The 26,072-nt window shown below is 43.4% G+C and overlaps 1 long non-coding RNA gene across 1 annotated transcript in view; it reads left to right on the forward strand.

Annotated features, from left to right (window-relative positions):
- Window positions 1–1,226, forward strand: part of LOC123393888 — a 32,322-nt gene extending 31,096 nt beyond the window's left edge. Inside the window, exon 4 of the long non-coding RNA XR_006608696.1 lies at window positions 1,131–1,226. This is a non-coding gene — a long non-coding RNA (uncharacterized LOC123393888). The remainder of the gene's footprint in view (window positions 1–1,130) is intronic.
- Window positions 1,227–26,072: the final 24,846 nt, after the last annotated feature.

Genomic DNA, 26,072 nt, shown 5'->3' on the forward strand with positions numbered 1-26,072 from the left:
ATAAACAGCTAAAATTTTTCAGGGAGTCTTGAATTCTGACCTGTCTCATAGGGCCCAGGATGAGAATTAAGTTTTCTTAGTATTCTTCAATTTTCCATTCTAGAAATATGGCATAGAAAACACATCTCTGCAAACCCACAGGTGACAAACAAGTTGTATTCCTTTCCTAGTGCTGTTAGAACCAAGGACCACAGACTTGGGTGGCATTAAACAACAGACTACTGAGGGAGAATCTGTTGCATGCCTCTCTACCATCTTCTGGTGGTTGTTGGCAATCTTTGACATTCCTTGGTCTCCGGGTATATTAGTTCACTCCCTACCTCTGTCTTCGCATTCTGTTCTCCTCTACCTGTCTCTGTGCAAAATTCCCTCTTCTTACAAAGATCCCAGTCAAATCAGATTTAACATTCATGATCTTGGGATGCCTGGATGGCTCAGTCTGTTAAGCATCTGACTTTGGCTCTAGTCATGATCCCAGAGTCCTGGGATTGAGTCCCGCAATGGGCTCCCTGCTTCTCTCCTTGCCTGTTGCACCCTCTTCCCCCATCCCCCTCTCCCTCTGACAAATAAAAACAAATAAAATCTTAAAAAAAAAAAAAAAGAAGTTTGGGGCCCCTAGGTGGCTCGGTGGGTTGGGCCTCTGCCTTTAGCTTGGGTTGTGGTCTCAGGGTCCTGGGATCGAACCCTGCACTGGGCTCTCTGCTCAGCAGAGCCTGCTTCCCCCACTCCCTCTGCCTGCCTCTCTGCCTTGTGATCTCTCTCTCTTTGTCAAATAAATAAATAAAAAATCTTAAAAAAAAATTTCACCCTGGTCCAGTATTAATTCATCTTACCTTGATACTGTCTACAAAAATTCTATTTCCAAATAAGGTCATGTTCACATGTTTTGGGTGGGTACAGATTTTGGAGGGACAATATATAGCCCAGTATGCTAACCGCCAAACTTTGATCTGGCTTCTCTTCTTGAGGACTCCTCTTGAGGAAGATTTTATCTTTTCCTGTTTTTAATGGATAACTCCTATAAAAATTAGAACTAGATTTGGATGTAAGTCAAAACCCAAAGAACATTTTTTTCTTATTCTCTCTCTCTGTCTCTCTCTCTTTTTTTTTTTTTTTTTGGTATATGACAGGAAGTGTGGAGACAGATGGTACAGAGCAGGTACTGTGACTCACGTGCCAACTGGGAGCCAGGTGCTCCCTGTCCTCCTGCTCAGTCACCCTTAGCATGTGAGTTTTGACCTTATGCCTCTGCCTTTAGTCACAAGACGACAAAGACTCCACTTTAACACAGTTGAACAGAGGGTACCCAGCAATTGCTTCCTTTTACAGAGATTTCCTAGAAGTTCTGTCCAAGGCCTACCACTAAGAACTCACTGTTCAGAGCCAATTTATTTGCCAGGAATGTGGGAAGGTTTTTTTTTTTTTTTTTTTTTTTTTAAGTTATTATTATTTTTTAACAGGACAAATTACTGCCCTAGAACAAATGATGTTTCATTGAGTAAGGAAGGAGGGGAAATTAGGTAATGCAAACTACTATACTTCCCAAAGCCTCTCAGAGCCAGGAACTCGGTCCTCAGTGAGGAATGAGAGTTACTGGACTGGTCCGTGTCTGGGTGTGTGCGCAGACATGTGCCCACGCAATAGAGACCCAAGACTGACTCCCTACGGATCCTGGCCAGAAATGTTTTTACCTTGCACCAAACAACACCTTCTGCTACCAGCTTCAGAAACTCCCACACTGTCATAGCTTCCTCGCGAGGCTTGTGTTTTGTGTTTATAGAATACTGGCTCAAAACCACAGACTTCAATGATGGGTTGCATCATCTTCTAGTAAGTGTATTTTTATATGTTATTGTACATTCTGATGGATGTCTTATCAATTTTCCCTTACATAATTGGGTGACTTTCCAAGCTTCCTAGGGTTCTATAGGACTCGGTTGCTGCATAGAGCTGAGATGTTTAGAGGGGCTTGATTTTATTAGGCCTGGGTGGGATGTATCGAATTGTTCTGTGTGGGTGCAGTGCTGTTGTGCACTGTTGGCGTGATGTTTCAACCAGACAAGGAAGCCATGGCAGAATATCAACTAATAGATCTCGCAGAGTAAGGAGGAGAGAATATTCAACAGCCTTCCTCTTCAGTTTTGCCTTTTTGTCTCCCCATATGCTTGGCTTTGGGCCGAGTTACCCTTCCCAGTGATTGTCATTTTACTTACCCTTAAAATTAGCCCAAAGGTCTTAGTGGGTAGTTAATTCTTTAAGACAGATTAAAAAAAAAAAATCCGTCTCAGCCGCCAACTGCATTTCATCTCCTCCTCTCTTCAGCTCCTTTGATGGTGACACAACCAGCTGACCTCGTGCTTCAGACTTGGGCTCTGGCATCCAACAGATGCTCGGCTTTTCTGTATCTCTTCTCCCTTTGTTCCCGGGCATGTCTGCTAGGGACTTCTAAGGCAGGAAGAAGCCCAGCATTGCACCTTTTCCCAGACTGCATGCAGCATACTAATGCTCACTCCCCGGGCGCTTGTAATTGCAGATATGGACTGTTTATGTCAGGGGATGAAAGTGGGTGAACAGCTGCAGCTGGCAGGCAAAAGATAATGCGGAAACAAGAATGTCAGAGCAGCTTTCTTGGGCCTTTAAATTAACTTTGCTTGTTTCTCTTCTCTCGCTCTCTTTTCCCTTCAGTCTTCCCACTCTCATGTTCCCGGCATCCTTCTCAAGACTTTCATCCATTTTGCTGCGTGAACTGCGTTGGCTGTTCTGGAAAGGTCTGGCGGCCCTCACCGGAGGGGGTGGGTAGAAGGTAGAGGTAGGGATAAGAAGGCAATGCTGCAGAGTACGGAGGGAAAGAGTTTGTCGTGGATCACAGCACCTCGCTACAAGCACTGAGGAGAGCCTGTCTGAGATGGTAATTCAGTTTCCGGTTCTAATCCTTAGCCAGCAAGTTAAAAGCATATACAGCGAGGCTAGTGATGTTATGCTCACATGGAATTTTAATACTGGCTAGTTGTACCTGCCTCTGGGGATTAAAATGAATGATGCATTGCACATGCAGTGAGTTATTCTCCATCCTCCTCCTCCGCGTAGTGAGAGCACAGCTCATCTGTGCACCCCTGGCTTTCCAGTCTTTAATACTTGCTTCGCCATTCCTCCTCCCCCCCTTATCTTGCAGGAGTTCAAGTGGCTATTTGTTCCTCTCTATGCCTTGCAGCGCAGCACTGAGATAATTCACCCTTCCTCTCCTTATTGACAGACACAGACATCACTCTGGCAGTGAGGACAGAGATGAGCTAGCTGCCCTCTGCCCGAGCCTGACCTGGCTCCGTGTGGGAGGCCTGGCGGCAGCCGCTTTCATAAACTCCATGGGCCCTGCATCAGTGGACCATCCTTTGGTGCTTCCGATATACGTGCTCCTCTGTGATCTGGCCCTTTGACAACACCATTTGTTGTCATCGATTTCTTGATGCTCCGAAGGCTGGTGGAATCTGCAGGCAGTTTCTTAAATCGTAGAGGAGGAGAGGCTGCATACTAACCCTGGTGGGACTCGCCAGTCTTTTCTGGCTGGGAAGAGGCCCAATCTAGGTCCTGAGTAAGCACACAGTAGTCCGATCCATTTATTTCAGCAGGTATTTATTGAGAAGGTGCTTGGAATCAGATATGATGCTAGGCAGACAAGGCATAAAAGATGAATGGGACCCAGATCTTCGCCTCTGGGTGCTCAAGCCCTAGCGAGGGTTATAGTATAAGACAAGCTCATGAATAGCTCTCAGGTCTGATATACAGCAGCAATTCTACAATCCCTTGGGCTTTGGGTGGGCTGACACATGGTAGGTTCGTTCTGACTGGGATAAGATCTGGGAAGTTTTAGGAGGCAGTAAAACGGGGAGCAGGACCATAAAGAATGTACAAGCAGGAGTGTGTGTATGGACATGTGGTAGGAAGGAAGGTGGATATGAGAAAGGGTATTACAGATGAGAAATGCAGAAACAAAAACTGTTTTTCTAGGATTGAATTCTCCATATGTGTGTGTCTTAGCTTGAGCTACCATAATAAAAGACCATACGTGGTGTGCTTAAACAACAGAAATTTATTTTCTCAGAGTTCTGGAAGCTGGGAGTTCAACATTAGGATGCCAGCATTTGGGGTCTAGTGAAGTCTTTCTTTTTGGCTTGCAGTTGGTTGCCTCCTCTCTGCCATGTCCTGGCAGAGAGAGAGAGGAGAGAGAGAAAGAGTGAGCTAGGGAGCCAGCACAAGACTGGTGACATGAGTGCTCTCTGGTGTCTTTTGCAGGGACATTAATACCATCAGACTAGGGCCCCATCCTCATGAACTCATCTTACTCTTACTATGTCCCAAAGGGTCCATCTCCACATACCTTCATATTGGGGGTTAGGGCTTCAACATAGGCAATTTTGGAGGGACACAAATAGTCCATAGAAGTATGGTTCAGAGACCCCAACTTCTTTATTTTTTAATAGAACTTTTTCCAGTGTCTTAACATTAAATAGTCTAGACTGTCATGTAATCAACATATTCTTTATTATACATTCCCATCCTTCATCCTTTCCCTAGTTTTTGTTTTTAGAAAGCACTATCCCATGTATTTTGGGAGTTGCACAACAGGGTTGAGGGGGCACTACTTTGCTCTCTTTGGTCAACTTCTGTGGGTCTCAGTTACATCACTTGAAAAATGAGAGAGTGGCACTAGGTAACTCCATGGGCAATTTAATTCTTCTCCTTCCTGCCCTCTCCATCTATTCTTCCCTTCCTTCTTCCTTGGAAAAAATATTTTGTTGAATGCTCACAAAAAATTCACTGGCAATCTAAATTAAAAAAAAAAATTCAGTAGGTATCATGCAGTAGATAAAGTGAAAGCACTGCCATGATCATCTTGTTGTCCAGTATGGTGTGGGTGAGGTTTTGGAAAGGACGCACTGGTTGTGCAGCACCTTGTCTGACCCATCTGTACTCTATATGCAGAGCTGGCGAAGGCCCGTTTCTTCCATTGTCCCTCAGTCTTGCTTTTGCTGGTCCTCTAACTGTGCAGAAAGCTGTTCTAGCCCATAAGAAGAAGCCAAGAGAGTCTTTTTCCTGTACATGTTGAGTTAATAGATTGGAAGACATACGATCTCTTCTGATGGTCTGCGTGTTCACTGAGAAAGAATACTCAATTTATCCATCTCCAAACTGAGAAATTAACCTCTATCTGTTAATGATCCAGTAGCAAGTTTATGCTGACAACTATACAATATTAAGAAAACAGCCTTCATGGGTCCAGTGGTACATATGGGAAATGAATGTTAAGAAAGTAACTACTATGTGTCTCCGTGAGTGAGTTCTGTTAGAGTTAAAGCTACTAACGGCTGGTGCCTTAGTTTCCTTTCCTGTCCCACGATACTCAACTCCTAAACATAGGTGGGAGATCTTTAGTTTTCTCTACAGGAGTGTTCTAGTTAGACAGAACGTGAGTTTCTGGCCTCTTAGGATTCTCTGAACTGTCAAGAGGTGATTGTCTGCTTTCCTTATAATGGATAGTACTTAGTACATTGGTGCCATTTCCAGTCACTTAGATAAACTGAACTCAGTTATCAGGAAGGCTTCTTGAGAATTCCAAGAGATTTTTCCTCCCATTTTTAGCAGACAGAGTGGAAGAGCAAATCCACACATCCACAACAAATCTGCGATGGCATATCTATTGGGCTTATTGTTTCTCCCATTTTCCATCTGCTCTAAGTTCCATCTGCCCCCATGGGAGCAGGCAGCCATTAGAGGCCTCTCTGTCCAGATCCTTCACCCTGTGGAAGGATGGCTTAAACAGAGTTGGGTTCTACTGCTGTCATTTTCTGAAAGTTCATGATTAGCTGGAGACTGTCGGTCACCTGCACCCAGCTCTCTTTTGGCACCACGAGTCTTCCTGTTTTGGATCACTTCTCACTGCCCATGGTTATTATGCCCTGGCCACTCATTACCCATAGCAAAGCTCTTTCCAGCTCACTCTACTTTATATCCACTCCTTCATGGCTATTTTAAACACACAATTACTATGGAAGAATAGGTGACTTTGAGGGATAATGTTAACATCAACACCTGGCTCTCACAGTAGTGTGACAGAGTCTACCTTGCAGAATTATAGGTTCTGTTTTGATAATATGGTCTCATCTGGTTTCTTTCAGGAATCATTTGGAATTTTGTATACCCATGCACACGCACATGCACACACGCACTTTTCTCCTCTGGAGACCACAATAGTGACTGTTTTTGTTGAACGAAAGAGAAATGACATCACATCTCAATGACTGTATAAGCAGTGAGCAAAATCATTTCCAGGTAGTTTTTGCTTATACAGTATCTGATTATTATTATTATTATATTTTCTAAAGATTTTATTTATTTATTTAACAGAGAGAGAGAGAGAGACCACAAGTAGACAAAAAGGTTGGCAGTGGGCAGGGGGAGGAAGTAGGCTCCCTGCTGAGCAGAGAGCCTGATGTGGGGTTCGATTCCAGGACCCTGAGACCATGACCTGAGCCAAAGGCAGAGGCTTAACCCACTGAGCCACCCAGGCGCCCCCAATGATTATTTTTAATAATAAAAATGATACTATCATTTATGGAGATTTGTTATATGCTGGACACATTTCTAAGCAGTTTAAGGTATTAACTCATTTAAGGACACTGAATAAAACTGAAAAAGATGTAAGCAAACACTGTGTCCACTGATGCAGGTGATTCATCAACACTATACTTTCTTGGAAATTCATATCTCTTAGGTTGTTCAGGGTAAGATCTTTTTGTCTCCCTCTTTTTTTCCCCACAGGACCTAGAAGTAGGTTGAGGAGCAAAGGCCTCCCTGAGAAGTCAGCATAGCATGTGGCCCTGTCCTCCGAGAAAAGCCAGGGGCTCTTGGTTCTTCCGTCCCTTGTCACTGGTGCAAACTGAATGTATATCTCCTCTCCTTCATACCTCAGTATGCCTCTCCTTAGCACAACTTTATCTTCCCCAAATCTAGCACACTGCGAGGTGTGGTACGAGTTTAGTGTCACCATTTGGCAAATTTGGTAGAGCTCTCTGCTTATTTACCCTTGGTGTCCTTGCTACTATCCTTGAGGTTTCTTACCTGGATAGATGATGTAGAAGGCATAAAAACGCCTGAGTCAACCCACATAGGAGTTACTGTGTGGATAGTCTGTCTCCCAAACGCCAATATTCTCAACCTGTGCTTTCCTCTTCTTCGACTCACTAGGATGCCTGTGGCTCCTACAGGGTTGAGATTAGGGAAAGGAAGGGAAGCAGGAGGTAGGTGTATACATTCTCGCTGACTGACATTTGTACCGCGCGGGGCACATTTGTGGAGTTGTGAGAGACCTCTCCCACTGTCACTGAGAGACACTGTCCTCGAATTTCACCTTGGTATTGGCAAATGAAATCTTCAAGGAAGTTACTTCTCATTCCTTCCTCAGCCTCAAGGCTGGGAGTAATGCACTTTCAGCTTTTCCAGACTGGGATTACTTTACCTCTTCAAGTGGCCCACGGAACAAGATTTAAGACAAACTCAAGCCTGCCCTTTCCTGAGCATGGACCACTTCTGGTGGAGAAGAGAAATCTTCTGGTGGTGAAGAGAAATCCACCAGAGAAGAAATCTGGTCCAATAAATTCTCGCCTACCTCTCCTTAAAATTCCCTTCTATCATTTCCACTCTTTCTCAGCCTTTCTAAGTTCTTCTAAGGACTAGAGGTAGATGTTTATCTACCTCTATCCCCAAACTGGTTCTCAGCCACCTTCTTAGAAAGCCCTGGTTCGGCTTTCTCACAGCTCATTTTGTAGGTGGGATTGATCCCAGTCAAAACTGTACCAAGATAGTTCCATTTGAACATTTATTTCACCTCCGACCAAACAGAATATTGGCAAAAGTTATGGCTCATCAGTTCATAGATGCATTCGTGTAAATAGCTAACACGCATAGTAGGAGATGCTTAGCCTAATTATATAATCTTGGAAATGCGATTAGAGCAATTAAATGTCATACTTATTTATCATATTGGTGACATGTAAATGATTGATAACAGCCGGTGTTAGTGGCATCTAAGAATATGATACATTGTTGGTAGAGTATGCACTGATAGTCTTTTCTGGAGAGCAGACTATCAGTCTTCATTAAGAAAAGTGCATGTTCTTTGAGCCATCACTTTATACCTCACTTTGTACCCTGTACATACAAAGACAGGCTAAAAGACATTCGTTTGATCATTACTCAGAAGAATAAAACCTAGAAACAACCCATCAGTGGCAGAGAAATTAGCAATTTCCAAATCTGCCTGGAAGTTAGTGTTATAATAACAGTGGAAGTCATGTGTGTCGCTTCTAGGTTTCATCTTTTTGAAAAGTAGATGTACCGTCTCTATGCTCTTCTCCTGACTGGATATATAATAGGAAGACCGTTGGGGATGTCCAGCAACCAGAAGGAAGGAGCTTGGTTCCTGAATGGAGGAAAGCTTCCTGTTGGCCTGCGATATTCTCAGTGGACTGGTAGTGGACTGGTTAAGAAATAGACTTTTACTGTACTAAGCCATTGATATTCTGGGATTTATTTGTTAAAGTAGCTACTGTTACCTCAATTGAAAAGATACATATAACAGTTAAAAAGAAGAGACTAGATTACTATGACTTGACTGAATTTTATTTCAAAGGCGTAAGTGAAGAAAACTTATGGTATCATGTATATTAAATAATACGTTGCCTAATACATGGATAAATGCATAAAAAATTTTGGAAGATAAACACCAAAGTAATAATAATGGATTCCTCCAAAGAGGGGAGTAGGATCAAGTATCGTGGTAACTGGGGACTTTTGCTTTGTTTTATTGAAATTTTTATGAGGAGAATATTTTTTGAATTACACATATAATTAAAAATTATTAAAGAAATTGGATTGGCTCCCTGGGCAGTTGCTTGGCTTGAACTGCTCCTTTTTGTTTCTTTTCTCATTTATATGAGAGAAATAGATAAAAACTTTTCATCCTGCCTCGTTCACCAATATCCCATAATTATTAGAGATTATTGGGAATAATTCCCAAATTAGGGTTTTTGGTCCAGTTGCAAGGAAATTTATCAAAGCTTTAGAAAACCCACAGAATACTCTAAAAGAACTTGGAAGAAAAATGCTAACAAATCAACTATGAAGGCAAAAACAGTGATAGGTCAATTTAGAAGTATTTTGGTGGGACTGTTGATGGAATGCTACTGAATTCATAAGTAAGTCTTTTAAAGAAAACTAGAATCCCTCAACGTTCTCCTTTGGTAATTACAAAAGTGATCATGTGACATCAGCTTTCAGCAAGCTACGATGACCTAACTCCTCATTTAGAATTCAGTATGATAACAGTATGGTAATAACAAGAGTACATTTCCTCTCAGCACTGCTGTTGGCATCCAATGAGTTATTTGGGCGTGTCTTCTAAGAGAGTAAGGCTCTCTCAAGTGTCCAGCACGAGTCACTCAGAAAACAGCAGTAACAAATGCCTTCTCTCCTACTCTATCACTCAGCCTTTTATGCACTGCTTCCTTCAGGCTCACCCTCTCAGGCTAGATCCTTGACACATTTACACAATGGTAATTGGCACCTCTTTGGCTACCCCTCCTTACCAAGGCAACTGCCAGTCCCTAGGCCCTTTGGAAAAAACCACCATCAGAGACTCTTAGAGGCTCTGTGGCTTGGAATAGGCTGATCATTCTTACCCCAACAGCTTCAGGAGGTTTCCTCTCCAGATCCACACCTTAGGCAACACACGCCAGTTCCTAGGAGGGAGGGAAGCTGTGTAGGTTTCTCCCTTTCCTTTTTTTAATATTTACTTATTTGACAGAGATCACAAGTAAGCAGAGAGGCAGGCAGAGAGAGGGAGGAAGCAAGCTCCCCGCCAAGCGTAGAGCCCAATGTGGGGCTCGATCCCAGGACCCGGGGATCATGACCCGAGCTGAAGGCAGAGGCCTAACCCACTGGGCCACCCAGGCACCAGGTTTCTTCCCCCCCCTTTTTTTTATTAAGATTTTATTTATTTATTTGACAGATAGAGATCACAAGTAGGCAGACAGAGCAGAGAGCCCAATGCGGGGCTCGATCCCAGAACCCCGAGATCATGACCTGAGCTGAAGGCAGAGGCTTAACCCACTGAGCCACCCAGGTGCCCCTGGTTTCTCCCTTTTACACTGCACTTCCCTAAACTGGATGGGATTTGACTTCACACTGCCCATTTCTTATACTGCCCATTTCTTTCCCCGTTCAGGGTTTCATTCTGGCATTCCTGCCACAGCATTTAGTAATATCCAGATAGAAAAGGTACAGTCATGTCTAGCTCCGGGAGTTTTTGTGAGAAGCGGAATGTGTATCGATGTGCTTAGCAGGAGCACCGAAATGTTAGCTTCTTCCCCTCGGTTTCTCATTGCTTATATTCTGCAGGTGTTTATTCGTGTTACAAAATACCAGCCAGGTGGGGTCTTAAGTGGGGAGCTGTAGAATGAATGCCAGGAGCTGTGCTTCATGGGAGACGGAAGTGGCTCAGTCTGGGAATGATGAGGTTGGTGAGGGTGAAGGGGCTGGGCAGGGGGGTAGTCGGGAGCAGGGGAAGCCAGGAAAAGACGAATGCTGACTGTGGAAGCTCACTATGCCAAGAATTACATCCTGGCAGTAAACTTCGCTTCCATTCGATCGTCATATGTTAAAGCTAAAAATCAGGGCAAAAGAAAAGCAGCAGAAAGTCTACCTCCTACCCCACTGTGTGTATGATTGCTTTCTAGTGCGAAGAGACATAGTGAACAGAGCCACCAGAGTGATGGAGGGCTGAGCGCTAATGAGAAGATGGATGACTGTATTTCTGTAAGTCAGAATCGCAATCGGGCGAGGTGTCTCTGGTCCACTCAGCAGGCGCTCTGCTGACCTCATCTGCATTCTGCCAACAGTTTGCTCTTTCTTGCCATCTCCAGTCTGAGGCTCCCATGGATCCGGCATGGGGCCGGCACACAGGCTCCTCCGCTTCCTTTCTCCTGCATCCTCCTCCTGCTGTGGAGAGGCTGGCCTTCCTCTCTCATACCCACCTGCTCCTTTCCGTCTCTTAGTAGAAACTCTGCCTCTCTTCTCCCATATCAGAACCCCTTGCTCTCCAGAGCCGTTTCTGAACCATAGATGATCCTTATACTGGGAATGTTTCAAATGATGACACAGTTGTCTCCCACTGCCTCTGCTTGTTTCCTTTTCTTTGTAATTTTAATGCTTTGTGCAATTCTTTCTCTTCTGCCTTCTTGGGATTCAAGTTAATGACCCTTAATCTCCTCTTCCTGATTCAGTTGAATACTGATTTTGTCCCTTCCTCCATCTGTCCAAGTTTTATCCCCTCCAGGGTCAACTTAAAAACTCTCTCTCTCTTCACAGTCTTTCCTGAGTCTTGTGGCAAGAACTACTAAATTTGTTAGCAAATTTCTCTGGAGGACCGTATTCCTTTATTTGTATAATTATGCATTTAAAATTTTTGATCTCGAATAATAAAGGGTTTCCTTGTTAAAAATATGATATTTAAGGACAGGAGCTATGTTTTACTCACACTGGTGTTTCTACCAACCCTGTTCCAGCCCCTCATCTTACACTTGGCATGCAGGATGCACTTAATAATGTTAATTTGAAGACTGAACGATGACATTTGCTTCCTTACCTTTTCTTATTACAGTTGCCATCAACCATAAGCCTTCCAGGAACTCCCTGGATTACTCGATTACTTCTATAATGTGGTGTTTTTAATTATTCAGTAATATTTTTAAGCATATATTATACGTTGAGTCCTGTCCTAAATTGTGGCATATGAGTATTTTTAAAAAAATATTTTTAAAAGATTTTATTTATTTATTTGACATACAGAGATCACAAGTAGGCAGAGAGGCAGAGAGAGAGGAGGAAACAGGCTCCCCACCAAGCAGAGAGCAGGACCCTGGGATCATGACCTGAGCCGAAGGCAGAGGCTTAACCCACTGAGCCACCCAGGTTGCCTCAACATATGAGTATTCTAACTGGCTCAGGATGAAGTCATTTGTCCATCCCTGGGGCTAGATAAGGGAGGACCTATCAGCCCACTTGAACCACCAGGGTTGTAATTTAGGGGAAGGGTAGTCCCTGAAGGAAGAGCATGTGTCCACCCCATTTCCCACTTAACTTCTTCCTTGTCTTCAAACCGGTCCCTCTTACTATATCCTGTAGCCCTCCTCCAGAGTAGGCTAAGTTGCAATTCTGAACAAGTCCTGTTTTGTTTAAAATCCTTCAGTAGCTTTCTGCCTGAAGTTCAAGTACCCACTTTAGCATATACGGCTTTCCTGGGCTTCCTGCTTCTGAAGCATCATCTTCTTTCTCAAAGCCACATGTATGCCCACCCTTTAATCATACAAACCTTCTTTTAGTTCTTAAACCTGGCGTGCTATCTTGAGCATCTGTGATTTCTTCACTTCTTATTTTTTTTTGTTTCTAAACTGGTTTTCTTTTTCTTTCTTTCTTTCTTTTTTCTTTTCTTTTCATTTTAACCTAGTATATTAGCCAGCTCAGCCTGCCATAACCGAATACCATAGACTGGGTGGCTTAAACAACAGACGTTTATTTCTCACAGTGCTGGGGGTTGGGAAGACCAAGATCAAGGTGCTGACAGATTCAGTTCTTGATGAGAGCTGCCTTCCTGGCTTGCACATAGCTGCCGTCTCCCTGTGTGCTCACATGACCTCTTTGTGCGCTTGGAGAGGGGAAGAGAGAGAGAGAGAGAAAGAGAGAGCATGAGTGAGCTCTGGTCTCTCTTCTTCTTATAAGGACAGTGATCCCCCCCATGTTAGGGACTCCACCCTCATGACCTTATCTAAACCTAATTACCCCCACCCCAATACCATCACAATGTGGGTTGGGCTTCAACATGGGAATTGAGGGTAGGGAGTGCGCAAGCATTCAGTCCATAACAACTAGTAAACCTTTGACTCTAAATTCAGTTTAAGGATCGTATATTTGGCAGTCCCTCTTGACTTCCCTATTTAAATACCTCCTCTCTATTCTTACATCATTACATGGTTTGCCCTGTTGTAGCACTTGTCACACCCTCTGTAATAGACAGTTGACAGGTCCACTTTCATTTTACTGTGGGTCCTTCTGTTTTACTCAGTTTTTAATGTCCGCAGCGCAGACTGGAGCTTGGCTGCTAGTAAGAACTTGATAGGTTTTTTTTTTTTTTTTAAGACTTTATTTATTTGACAGACAGAGATCACAAGCAGGCAGAGAGGCAGGCAGAGAGAGAGGGGGGAAGCAGGCTCCCTGCCGAGCAGAGAGCCGGACATGGGGCTCCATCCCAGGACCCTGGGATCATGACCTGAGCTGAAGGTAGAGGCTTTAACCCACTGAGCCACCCAGGCACCCCAGAACTTGGTAGTTTTAAGGGATCTAACTCTCAGTACTTTTTAGGCCCCTCCATTAAATCCAGAATAAATAATTGCTTCGTTTATTTATCGTCCTCACTTCCAGAAGTGTGTACATTGGACATAGGTGTTATTTGATTCTGGAATTTGGTGCAACTTTATTCCTGTTCGGGTGAATATTCTCTTGCTAGTTGGATGATTAATAATAGTTAGTGCTGCCGTTGAAGCTCTTATAAAATGGAACAATACTCATTATTCATTTGCTCCTCTGGCTGTGGTGCTGTGTTGTAAAGTGCCCCAGGCGGGGCCCACCTCCTAGTCACTGTTGCCCAGCCCGTGCCTGGCACACACACAGTGTGCACTGAATGTTGATTGGACGAATACAGATACGTACCCTGTTTTTCCAGCTAACCTCTCATCTCCTTGTAAAGGTACTGAAATCAGCTCTCCTGTTTTCCAGTTTTCGGATCCCACCTCTCTGTATCTTTAAAGAGCTGCTGCTTTTGCAGTTATCCCTGTCTTCTCTGACCAGGAAGCCTAGACACTGGGAGAAGGATACGCTATGTGCTCGTGATGCTCTACCACCGACGGGTCTCTGCAGGGTGCAGGGCAGGGGCAGCTACAGGAGAGGTGTGCCGGGAATCCCATGTGGCAAATCCCCGTCCTCTTTGTGTAAGGTCGCATCAGTGAAGCCCAGGTAGTGGGGCTGGGGGCACGGCGCAGGGGGCTCTGGAAGTCAGGATCGGTTAGAGGCTGTGGGCACCAGGGTTTTTTTGAGAAAGTTTTTGTGGCTATCCCTTGCTCTCTCGTTAGGGGTTAGAAGGTGAATGAAGTAATGAGAATAAATGAGTAAATGAAGGGGTGCTGGAATAAGAATCAAAAGGTTGGAGTCTTGGCATCAGTTTTTTTTTTTTTCTGCCTAGATGCCAAATGTTGAGCTAGTCCTAAGTCTCCCATGAGCCTTGGTTTCTATATCGCTGGTGTGGGATAGTAAATTACGCCTCCTTGGCTAACAGAAGTGCTTCCGCAATCAATGAGATAACGGCTGTAAAACCAATTTCCAATTGCTAAGAAATTTAAGAGTTAGGGGTCATGGTCACCATTGCTTTATGAAAAGGCGGTATCCTCTCGTAATTCCCAGATTTACAGAGGTAACTAGATGGCCTACTTCGCTAGATCCTGTTATTACCAGTTTCACTTTTTTCTTTGGAGAATGGGATTTCATCTCACTCAACAGTCCCAGAGGCTCATTAACTTGTGTGCTGTGCCCAGGGGGACTAACCCTTGTTACGGGGATTTAACTCCTTGTTGAGAAGTCAAGCAGGAGAAGGGAGGGTGTATCAGAGGAGCCTGCACACCAGCAGGCTCTCACAGCACCATTTCACTTGGCGTTATTTTTGGATAAGCCTCGCTCTGTTAGAAAGCCACAGTTTTCCTGTCACCCACCATCTCAAGCTTCTCCTCAGAAAAGTCATCACGGTCTGACCCCTAACAAAGATTTATTGAGTACTTTGATTTTGCCAAGGAGTAGAGAAAGACAGTAGGGAGCAGACAGATGGGTTTATAGAATTTATGTTCCAGTGGAGAAAATGAACAAAAAAAAATAATTACAGATATTGGGGAAATAGCATTAAAAACCAAAATCTTCTTCCAACCTAGAAAACCTTCCTGCAAAGGTAGTAGAGACAGAAAATTGTTTTATTATTGAGATATTAAACCAGAGAGGGACATGCACCACAGGCAAACCCCTAGGAGACTATAACAACAGAAAGAAAGCTCACCTTTTCCGTAGCAAGGCAGACGCAACCCACTCCTACGTGTTTTCGAGATAATAACTAATCCTCAAGTAAGAGGACTTGACAGCGCCATTCGTCAAACATAACTGTCCTAACCATGCCATGGTAATTGGGGTGACCGTCTGTGTTGGCTGTTGGCTTTATCCAGAAGAAAAAATTTTCATACCTTTATGACACAGGGTGGTTTTGGAACTTGGAGCAAAGTGCCTACCAAAATTAGGCTCCTGCCCTCTCAGAGAAGCTGGGAGATAGGGGTGCTATCCTTCTTGATGTTTATATTTCAAAGAGGTAGCTCTCATGTCTTTGAGAAAGACATATTTAGGTTATCAAGATGACAAAGGGCCCATCTAGTTTTTTTTTTTTTTTTAAAGCTTTTATTTATTTATTTGATGCAGAGAGAGAGAGATCACAAGTAGGCAGGGAGGCAGGCAGAGAGAGGGGGGGAAGCAGGCTCCCTGCTGAGCAGAGAGCCTGATGTGAGGCTTGATCCCAGGACCCTGGGATCATGACCTGAGCTGAAGGCAGAGGCTTAACCCACTGAGCCACCCAGGCATCCCTAGGTTTTTTTTTTTTAAGATTTTTATTTATTAGAGAAAAAGTGTGTGCACACAGGAGTGCCAGTGGTGGGGGTTGGGAGGGGCAGAGGGAGACAGAGAAGCTGAATCCCCTTTGAGCAGGGAGCCTGACACACCTGACACAGGGCTGGATCCCAGGCCCTAAGAGTATGACCTGAGAAGGAGGCGGAAAACTGATGGAGCCACCCGGGTGCCCCATGGGCCCGTTTGGTTTTCAAAGGGTTTTATAATCATTGCACAGGGAGGAGAAGGTGCTTACAAATTTTCTGAAGTGAATGGACCTAGAAAAAGAAAGAGAGGGGACTCTTTGCCCTTATTTTAAACAGGGAGAATTAAGCCTCCTATTTCAAATTTTTTATTTGTCCTTACACAGGGAACTAATATGAGATTTCCAAAAGTAGAAAAATGTTCCTCTCAGAAAGACTGCACTTGGGGTTTACTTTTTCTTACTGATTTGTGAATGCTCACTCAAATTGAGGGTAATATTTATCCGTCGTAGCCTGCACATATATTTTCATCGTATTTCTTTTGTCTTATAAGTTCATGGTATATTTTACTTCACAAAACCACTAAGACTCCATACCCCCAGAAACTGGGGGAGAAGCGTCAGTGAGATTCCATTTACTGAAAATGTTAAAACTCCACTCTGTAAGCAAACAAGGACCGGAAACCAGAGGGTGTCCCTCAACATGGAGCTTGTTCTGACTTTGGACTTAGGGATTGTTGAAACAGCTGGCCGTGATCATAATCATGTCTTAACTTGATAATATTTCAGCATTTTAATCTCAGCACCTTGCAAATCCTGGGACAAAGCAGGTTCTCCGTAAACCTTGCTGGATTTGATGGGTAGCTGAGTTGTCTAAAGACAGAACACCCAGAGAGGGATGAGTGTCCTATCAGGGTTAGCTGATCCCCCTGCAGATTCCCCCAGATAATTAGCTTCATGAATACTGATGCCTCAGCATTTTCCTCTCCTCTGCCAGCCCTCGTGGGAATATCTGAAAAGCACTTATAACATAGACTTAAGGTTAATGAACATAAAGCCATATTAATTAAGCTCGTGAAGCTTCCTTTCTATATTCTGCCAAATCTTAGAACTTCTGCTGGATACATCTAGTCTCTAGTGGCTGAATAAGAGGGGGGACTTTCTGTTCTTCTTCTCCCAACAAAATGCATGCCTTCCTGATACTTGGGCTTGATTCTGCAATTCTTTGAGGTCCATCAATTTTGCTGACCATTCACTGCTAACCGATGGTAGTTTTCAGTGGTAGATAACCTGCTGCTTTCTGTTTTTGACCACCATCATCTTTTTCACTTTGCCCAGATACTTTTTCCTCTGCTGGTTAGGGTCCATTCTGATGGTCTTCTATCCCCAGGAGCCTCTGGGGGTTTCTCTCTCTCATCAGTTCTCGGAACACCAACCTCCTTTACATGCCGCACTCTATTACAGCCGTGTGTGCAAGATATGCATTTTACTGCGTACATGTATTTAGGACAATAGAGTCACCTAGGGGTCATCACTGACCTAGAATATGACACTGTAAGTCAGCAGTGTCCTGCTTCTTCAGGAAATCCTCAGATATGTAATTGGGTTTTTCTGGATTCAGTCAGTAATATGTTCATAATTAATCTTATGAGCGATCATGAAAAAGGAAGTCCATTTTGCACTTTTGGGAGGCACAGAGCCTTTTGAACTACTGTGTAAGAAGAATTCCCCACAAGGAAAAAGGTGCACCATTGAATACAAGGAAACTGCAATTCATATAAAGCTACCCTGGGAGTTTGCAAAGACTTAGGTGACAGCCAAGCTTTAAACATTGAAACATTCAGTTAGTTAGCTGCTTGGCATTATGCCACCTAAACATACAGATGATTGATTTCATTTTTAAATCACTTGACCACATCATCCTGATGTCTTGGCATTTTGCCCACAGCCTCAGCATGTAGGACTTTCAAAGAGAGCTCTTTACTGCCGTCTCATGGTGAACCAATGAATGGCCATGGCTATGAGTTAGGAGGCCGTGGTGGCTCTCCCGCTCGCTCGGCAGGTAAAATGTGTGGGTAAATTGCACAATCTCGCCCAAGTTCATTTGTGTGGGCCTCAGCTTCCTCTTTAGAAAATTGTGAAAGCCTGTGAATATGGAGCTAACTGGCAAGGAAAATCCTCAGGACTCTGGGTAACTTAGCATAAAGCCATACATTTGGCTTCTGTGTTATTTTCATTTTGACTACCGATGTACCTACTCCCTGCCTCACAGTTGCTAGTGGTTGGTAAAGAGTTCTGTGTCATCCCTGTGAATGCAGACACCTTTAGATGTTCCTTGTCCCAGGGTGTAGGAGTCCCTTCGTTTCTGGAATCCAATAGAGGCATTCTTCATGAGGATAATTAAAAGCTTTGGCCCTCAACCAACAAAACAGGCTTTAATCAAAAAGGTTGAATGTGGAAAAGTTGAATAAATCAGGCACAAACCAGGATGCAGATATGGAAAGATCAAAGTGGAAATTACCTCTGCCGGTCCCTTGAAGAGCAAATTGTTTTATTGACTTTTCTTAAGCATAGTTCTTGTTCTGCCTTATAGGATTTTTCTTCTTTGCATTTAAAAAAAAATGGAATTTGATGATCTGTAAGGAAAGGAACAAAGACCTTTGACTAACACAGCCTCTGACTAGTTAGGGGCAGAGCTGACTTTGATACTGTACTTTCTGATTACAGTGGAGACTTTCATGGCCTCCCCAGTAAAAGCTAGCTACTTTCAAAAAAAAAAAAAAACAGATAAGGGGCACTTGGGTGGCTCAGTGGGTTAAAGCCTCTGCCTTCGGCTCAGGTCATGATCCCAGGGTCCTGGGATCGAACGCTGCATCGGGCTCTCTGCTCAGCGGGGAGCCTGCTTCCCTTCCTCTCTCTCTGCCTGCCTCTCTGCCTACTTGTGATCTCTGTCAGATAAATAAATAAAATCTTAAAAAAAAATAGACAAGAGTGTAAGCAAGGAAACAAGGGCATCTTGGTATTCCTGGAAATAGGAGCCTGAGATGCTTATGTGAGGAGGAACTGCTTGGGCAGTACCTGTCCCTTCCCAGACGTCAGCCTTCTGGGGAGGGGAGGGGGGGTGCATCCCTCTCCTGAGAATCTCTGAGGAACACATGGGGCCTGAACAAGTCTCGCTCCACCACTTAATCAACCCAAGGGATATGAGCAGCGTGCTTTGCCTGGTAGTTACGTAAAATGAAAGGAGTCTCAAAGTCGAATGAAACTGTATTATTCAGATGCTTTCATTCACTCTAAAGACATCCTACTCTATAGGTTATGCATGAATTTCTCCCATTTGCGGGAGTAAAGCACAGTAGCCAAAAGTCATCAATGTTTTATAAACTGTGACTAATCCCCCACATAGTGTCTCTCTCTTCTTCCCCACCCTTCCTTACTGTTTACAGGTTTTTATTTATTTAGTTACTTATTTTTGTATTTCCTGATATTTAGCTGCTACTTTTCTGTGTCGTTATTATTTTTTTAAAATCACTTGAGACCATGGCATACTATGGGGTTTAGGATTGATAGGGTTATTAGGAAAGCCTGCTCTCCCAAGCCTTTAGATTGCTTTGAAATATTTTGCTTGAAAATAGCAACAAATGAATCTGCTCTGCCTTCCAGAAGCAGCAGCATAGTGCATTTCCAGGGTCCTTTTGGCTTTTCCCGAGCTGTTGCCACCCAAAATAGTGTTGGGCTCATAAATGTTTAGCAAATCATGGTAATGAATGTGGCACGGACAGACATAGCCAGTGTGTGTTTTTTTAATCATGCATCATTTCGTACAAAGATGGCTCTTGGATGTTTTGGCAAATTCATTTTGAGAAGGGAGAGAGCAGCTGGGCTCTAGCCCACAAAGCTACACTAGCTACGTCTGCTAGTGAAGTTGCTACCACTCCTTCCTCCTCTGAACACACACATGGAACCGGAAGGCACAGGGAATTCTTTGCTGTTTTCCTCCAGGGTTTTGGCTGAAGCCATGTCTGTCACTCTCCATTGTTCTCTAGGTTCTAAGAGTTCTTGCTGCACTGTGTCAGCAACTTGAGCCTGGCGATAAGCACCCGTTTCCAACAGTCATTCTCTATACTTTAAAAATCAGTCACAATGCCACTTTCTTTGAAATCTGATTAAATATGTACTCCTAGACACGTCTACCAACGTCACTTCTCCCCGCCGTGCTTGTACGTGTGGTATTTTCTGTGATGTTACATGGAAGGTCTTAACATAACAGAGGTATTTCCTAGGTGTTGTTTTAAAGATGAATAGCCTGAAAGAAAACCACATTTGAAGGAAGTTCCACATTTAGGTAGTCTTCTAAGCAACATCAGATGGGAAACAGAAGGAGTAGGAGATGTGCATTAAAACACATGTAGGTGCAGTAAAAATCTTGCTCAGGCTTTGTTGTTCTAGTAGCCTCTACACTAAGGGCTGACATTAGCCCACAAATCTTCGTTAAGTCTCCTCTCCCAGCTGAATGATACCCCCAGCACAGACAGCACACATGAGCCACCAGATTTTCTTTTCTTCTCCTACACTGCCTCTTTCTGTTCTGTTACCATTCAGTCCTTTAATGCACACACACACACACACACACACACACACATCTTCTGTGTGTGTGTGTGTGTGTGTGTGTGTGAGTGTGTTACGGAATATATATAAATCAGGAATATATCTTTTTTTGGTGCAAACCCTCTTTCTCTTGATTTTTTTCTAGTTCTACCTCTTAAGCATCACTAGAGTCCGCCAACACAACCATCTCCCAGGAACTATCCTTGCTCTGTTTAGAGAAACAGGAGGAGCCAAGTGGGCCAAGCCAGAATTCTCTTCTGCAGAAGAGAAGAAAGGCTGGGAATATTTATATTTTCATAATTTTTTAATGGCTACAGTCTTGTTCCTGGGTACACATGACCTTCTTCTAAAAATTTCTAAGAAAATCATACCCTTTTCTGCCTTTCAGAAGAGCTGCAGGGCATGGGGAGTGGATGAGGCAGAGGTCGGGAGTGTGTGGGGGGTTAGTTTCTGGTGTTTTCTACGGTGAAATGCATCTTCTGAGACCTTGATGATCTGACTTGGAGTTAACAGAGAGACTTAGGAAGAATGAAGGCTTTTCATATCATTTCATAGCACCATTTAATACTAAAATATAATTTTTATATCTTTGATGGATGAATAACTCTTATCTTCACTGATAAGAGCTGAACGTTATAAGTAATTTGTACTCGAAGCCTGTGTGTTTGGCTGTTTGGTCGCTATGTGGTCTCAAGGATGAAGAAGTGCAACAGGCAGGTATTTCGTGGTTTGACGCTTCTTTTGTGGTGATGCCGATGTGGTGATCCTGAGGGGGAGGATGATACCTGATCTCTTTGGGGAACTTAATTTGTGTCAGCTGTGTTCCAGGAACTTTAAGTGTATTCATTAATTTTTTAAAAAAAGGTTTAGTTAGTTATTTGACAGAAAGAGAAATCACTAGTAGGGAGAGAGGTAGGCAGAGAGAGAGAGGGGAAGCAGGCTCCCTGCTGAGCAGAGAGCCTGATGCGGGACTGTATCCTAGGACCCTGAGATCATGACCTGAGCTGAAAGCAGACGCTTAACCCCCTGAGCCACCCAGGTGCCCTGTATTAATTAATTTAATCTTTGTACCAACCTCATTAGGAACTTCTGTTACTTCGACTTTTTGTGTAAGGAGATGGAGAAGCTAAGTAACTGGTGAAGTGGGTTTGGCGCTGGGTTGCTCGTACCGCCCAGGCACACCCCGTGCCTCACGCTGTAGCGTTTAATAAATGACTCAACAGAACTTATCCTAGGGCTGCCTTGGGTGGGCTGTCAGCCAGTTTGCCACCTCTGCTCCACATTTATCTCTATTAGAGACACAGATTGGAAAGTTGCCACTGGCTTCTGATGTCAGATAGTGTGCCGTCCAACTACACATTAATAAATAAGGACAGAAAATAGAATCACAGCTTTTGGCCTATCTGTGGCAGACACACTGGCCCTTAGGGTGCCTGGTTTCTGAACAAATTAAAGAAATTACTGTAGAATTACGGTGAGCAGCTTTCAGATACGAGCGTCTGCTATTTTGTGCCCAGTACTGTGCTAGATAAAGATAATAGAAAACATAAAAGAAAGAGAAAAATACCATGATCAGTTTTAGATCCATCTGCAATTTTGTAAGGAAAACATGACAACACATGGGAAATAACTAATGAACAGTACGTGGGCACGTGGAATCAGGTTCAAGGTGTGTAGTTCAGATAATGAGAATTAGAGGAGCTTTGGAATACACATGGCCTCTTCAACAACTCTGTCATCAGCGAGCCCTGGGAAATAGATATGTCCTTCTATGCTCACACCTTCAAAATCTTTAAATATGGCATGACTATCAGCATTGAGTCCAAAAATTGGCCAGGAATATTTTTCCACATTTACTTTGGACTCATAGATGTACAGAGGAGTTAGAATTGGCATTGGAAAGTATAGCATGACCCCTAGAAGTGTCTCTGACGCTTGCAGGAAGGCTAGGGTCATGGTTCTTCTTTCGTTCTAAAATATGCAATGACATGGCATGACCCAAATGGCTAAGCCATTCATTTGTTCAGTACATAATTAGAAGTTGCTACTGTGTGCCAGGTAGGTTTTTTTTGTTTTTGTTTTTATTTTTGTTTTTGTTTTTTCCCTAGTTTTCTCAGATTTCAAATTCTAGGAAGATAAAGCACAGAATTTAGTGTCAGGAAATCTGGGTTATGATCCTGGCTCTCTCCTTAATTTATAGTGAGGCAGAATGAAAGTCAATTTACCTACCTTGGCTTCAACTCCACATTTGTGAATGAGGAATTGGCTACATCTGTTGTTTATAAACTGAGCTCCATGGAGTTCTCTGATTTCTTTCTCAAGGTTGCCTGGGGGATATTCTGGAGTGGCGGTGTGGTTGTCAGCAGGGGGCAGTTCCTCACTCTTCCCTTCACTCCCAGAGGACATTTTAGTATCTCGTGGGGAACGTGTTTGCTCTTGGCACCTACCAGGTAGAGGCCACAGATGCTGCCGAAAATCCCACAATGCGTGAGGTAGCTCCCACAACAAAGAATTATGTGGCCCCCAGTTGCCGATAACACCAAGGTGGAGAAACCGTGCTGTGGGAGATGTGCAGGAGCCTGAGCTTGTGGGACTCTGGGCCCCTAACCCGCTAACCCCCAAACACATTCACTTCCATTTGGTGGCTACAGCAGACATGAATTTGACAGGCAGTGAACAAATGTGCAGACTTGAACTTTATGTTCTATAAGTGAGCTTAAATTGTGTCTTAATCGCCCCATGTTGGTTCTCAGTCAGTTCAGAGTTCACACTAAGGTACTTCAAGGCTCTGCTCCTCCCTTTTTTCCCTGTTAGCTCTGAATCTGTCTCTGGGGCTTAAAAAATCATCCTGGCCTTGGAAGAAGTATGTGCAGGTCTAGTCCACTATCACCTTTGATGCTACACTCTTCTCTGCAATCAGGACGCCCTCTCTGCTAATCTTCAGCCATCTGGATTTTCGTTTTGCTTTTGTTTTCTTTAAGATTTCATTTTATATCAGGGAAATACAAATCAAAAACACAATGAGATACCACCTCACACCAGTCAGAATGGCTAAAATTAACAAGTCAGGAAACGACAGATGCTGGCGAGGATGCTGAGAAAGGGGAACCCTCCTACACTGTTGGTGGGAATGCAAGCTGGTGCAACCACTCTGGAAAACAGCATGGAGGTTCCTCAAAAAGTTGAAAATAGAGCTACCCTATGACCCAGCAATTGCACTATTGGGTATTTACCCTAAAGATACAAATGTAGTGATCCAAAGGGACATGTGCACCCGAACGTTTATAGCAGCAATGTCCACAATAGCCAAACTATGGAAAGAACCTAGATGTCCATCAACAGATGAATGGATAAAGAAGAAGTGGTTTATATATACAACTGAATAGTATGCAGCCATCAAAAGAAATGAAATCTTGCCATTTGTGATGACGTGGATGGAACTAGAGGGTATTATGCTTAGCGAAATAAGTCAATCAGAGAAAGACAACTATCATATGATCTCCCTGATATGAGGAAGTGGAGATGCAATGTGGGGGGGCTTGGGGGAGTAGGAAAAGAATAAATGAAATAAGATGGGATTGGGAGGGAGACAAACCATAAGAGACTCTTAATCTCACAAAACAAACTGAAGGTTGCTGGGGGGGAGGGGGGTAGCAAGGGGGGTTGGGGTTATGGACATTGGGGAGCTTGTGTGCTATGGTGAGTGCTGTGAAGTGTGTAAACCTGGAGATTCACAGACCTGTACCCCTGGGGCTAATAATACATTATATGTTTATAATAAAAAAATTTAAAAAACGATTTCATTTTATAGAGCAGTTTTAAGTTCACAGCAAAACTGAAGGAAAGGTATAGAGATTTCCCATGCACCCCCCGGCCCTTACACAAGTATAGCCTTCCCCATTGTCAACATCTCCCAGCATAACGTGGAATCTGTTGCAGCTGAGGATCCAACAATGACACATCATAGTCACGCAAAGTCCTTAGTCTACCTTAGGGCTCACTCTTGTTGTACATTCTGTGGGTTTGGACAAATGCATGATGACACATATCCATCATTATGGTGTCATACATAATGTTTTCCTGCTGTATTTCACCTATTCATCCCTCTTCCTCCTCACCCCCTGGCAACCATTAGTCTTTTGGCCATCTCCATAGTTTTTCCTTTTCCAGAATGTCAGAGAGTTAAAACCACGTAGTAAGTAGCCTTCTCAGATTGTCTTTTTTCACTTAGTAATATGAGTCCAAGCTTCCACCGTGTTATTTCATAGCTTGATAGCTCATTGCTTTTTAGTTCTGAATAAATATCTAGATATACCACAGTTTGTTTATTCACTTACCAAAGGGCATATTGGTTGCTTCCAAGTTTTGGCAGTTAAGAAAGCTATGAACATCCGTGTACAAGTTTCTGTGTGGACATGAGTTTTCAACTTGAGTCATCAGTGTCTAATCTTGATGCTCTTGTCCCTCACATGCCATAACCACTAGCTCAAGGACCTCTCCAGCATGCTCTAATCACAGCTTTAATGACATGTCTTATTCATTGCCTCAGCCACTTGTATTCTCATTTGGGGGAGTCACTGGAAATTTTCAGATTTGTTATGTTACCCCCTGGGCTGTGGAGCCTTCAGGCAGGGCTCTCTCAGATCTTCTTTGCTGATACCTGACCTGCCCCATTTCTACTCATGGTTCTGGTCCCATGCTGAAGAGGGAGGCTTCTCTCTAAGGCTCCCTGGCACTCCTCATGGGGGTCTGAGAAGTGGGACATATTTTTCTCCAGATCTCAGACCCCCTAATCCTATCTAGACTTCCTTTACAGGGATCCCCACCAACAGCTGTCTATTGTTATCCCCTCCATTCTTCTTTCCTGCTCCCAGCTGGTTGGAATAGATCTCTTTGTAAGAGTGGAAAATGGCTCCTACGTAATCTGGCATTTTTTCTAACCTTATTGTATATAGTGTAAAATTAATGCTCTTATTTTTATCAAAACTGCTGTTTCAATAAATGCTTTCTTCTTTCAAAAATCCTTCCTCTTGAAATAGAAAAACTTTGTCTGCCTTTTAAGCTATTAACTCTGCCATGAATTTCAAAACCCTCGATGTAAAAATTGCCTTCCTTGAAACCCAGCAGCGTCTGGCCTTTCCTAATGATATGGAATGCCACTAATTCAGTGGATAGCTACAGTTTCAGTGTGTTTATTTTATTTTTTTTTTTAAAGATTCTATTTATTTATTTGAGAGAGAGAGAGAGAAAGAGAGAGCATGAGGGGGAAAAGGTCAGAGGGAGAAGCAGACTCTCCGAGGAGCTGGGAGCCTGATGTGGGACTCAATCCTGGGATTCTGGGATCATGACCTGAGCCGAAGGCGGTGGCTCAAACAACTGAGCCACACTGGCGCCCTCATTGTGTTTTTTAAAATGTGATTTGCTGCTTAAAAAAACAAATGGAAAGAAGGAAGAAGGAAAGAAGGAAGGTACATGGATGGAAGGGTTGAAAAGCCCTGGGTCAATGGTCATTATTCTTATTGTTTCATCATAAAGTGATCTGAATGTGTGAAGAGTCTGGGTTTCTCCTCTGTGTCTGTTGTTCTCCTTCCTTGATGTAAAATTTTCTTCCCTAAAGAGACCACTGGAATAGAGGCCTCTGGAGTTTCTGTAAGAAAGCAAGGAGATTCATGAGGAATTTTTC

Source organism: Mustela putorius, unplaced genomic scaffold, assembly GCF_011764305.1.
Source record: "Mustela putorius furo isolate JIRA1106 unplaced genomic scaffold, ASM1176430v1.1 tig00001063_pilon_pilon_pilon, whole genome shotgun sequence".
Taxonomy (NCBI): domain Eukaryota; kingdom Metazoa; phylum Chordata; class Mammalia; order Carnivora; family Mustelidae; genus Mustela; species Mustela putorius.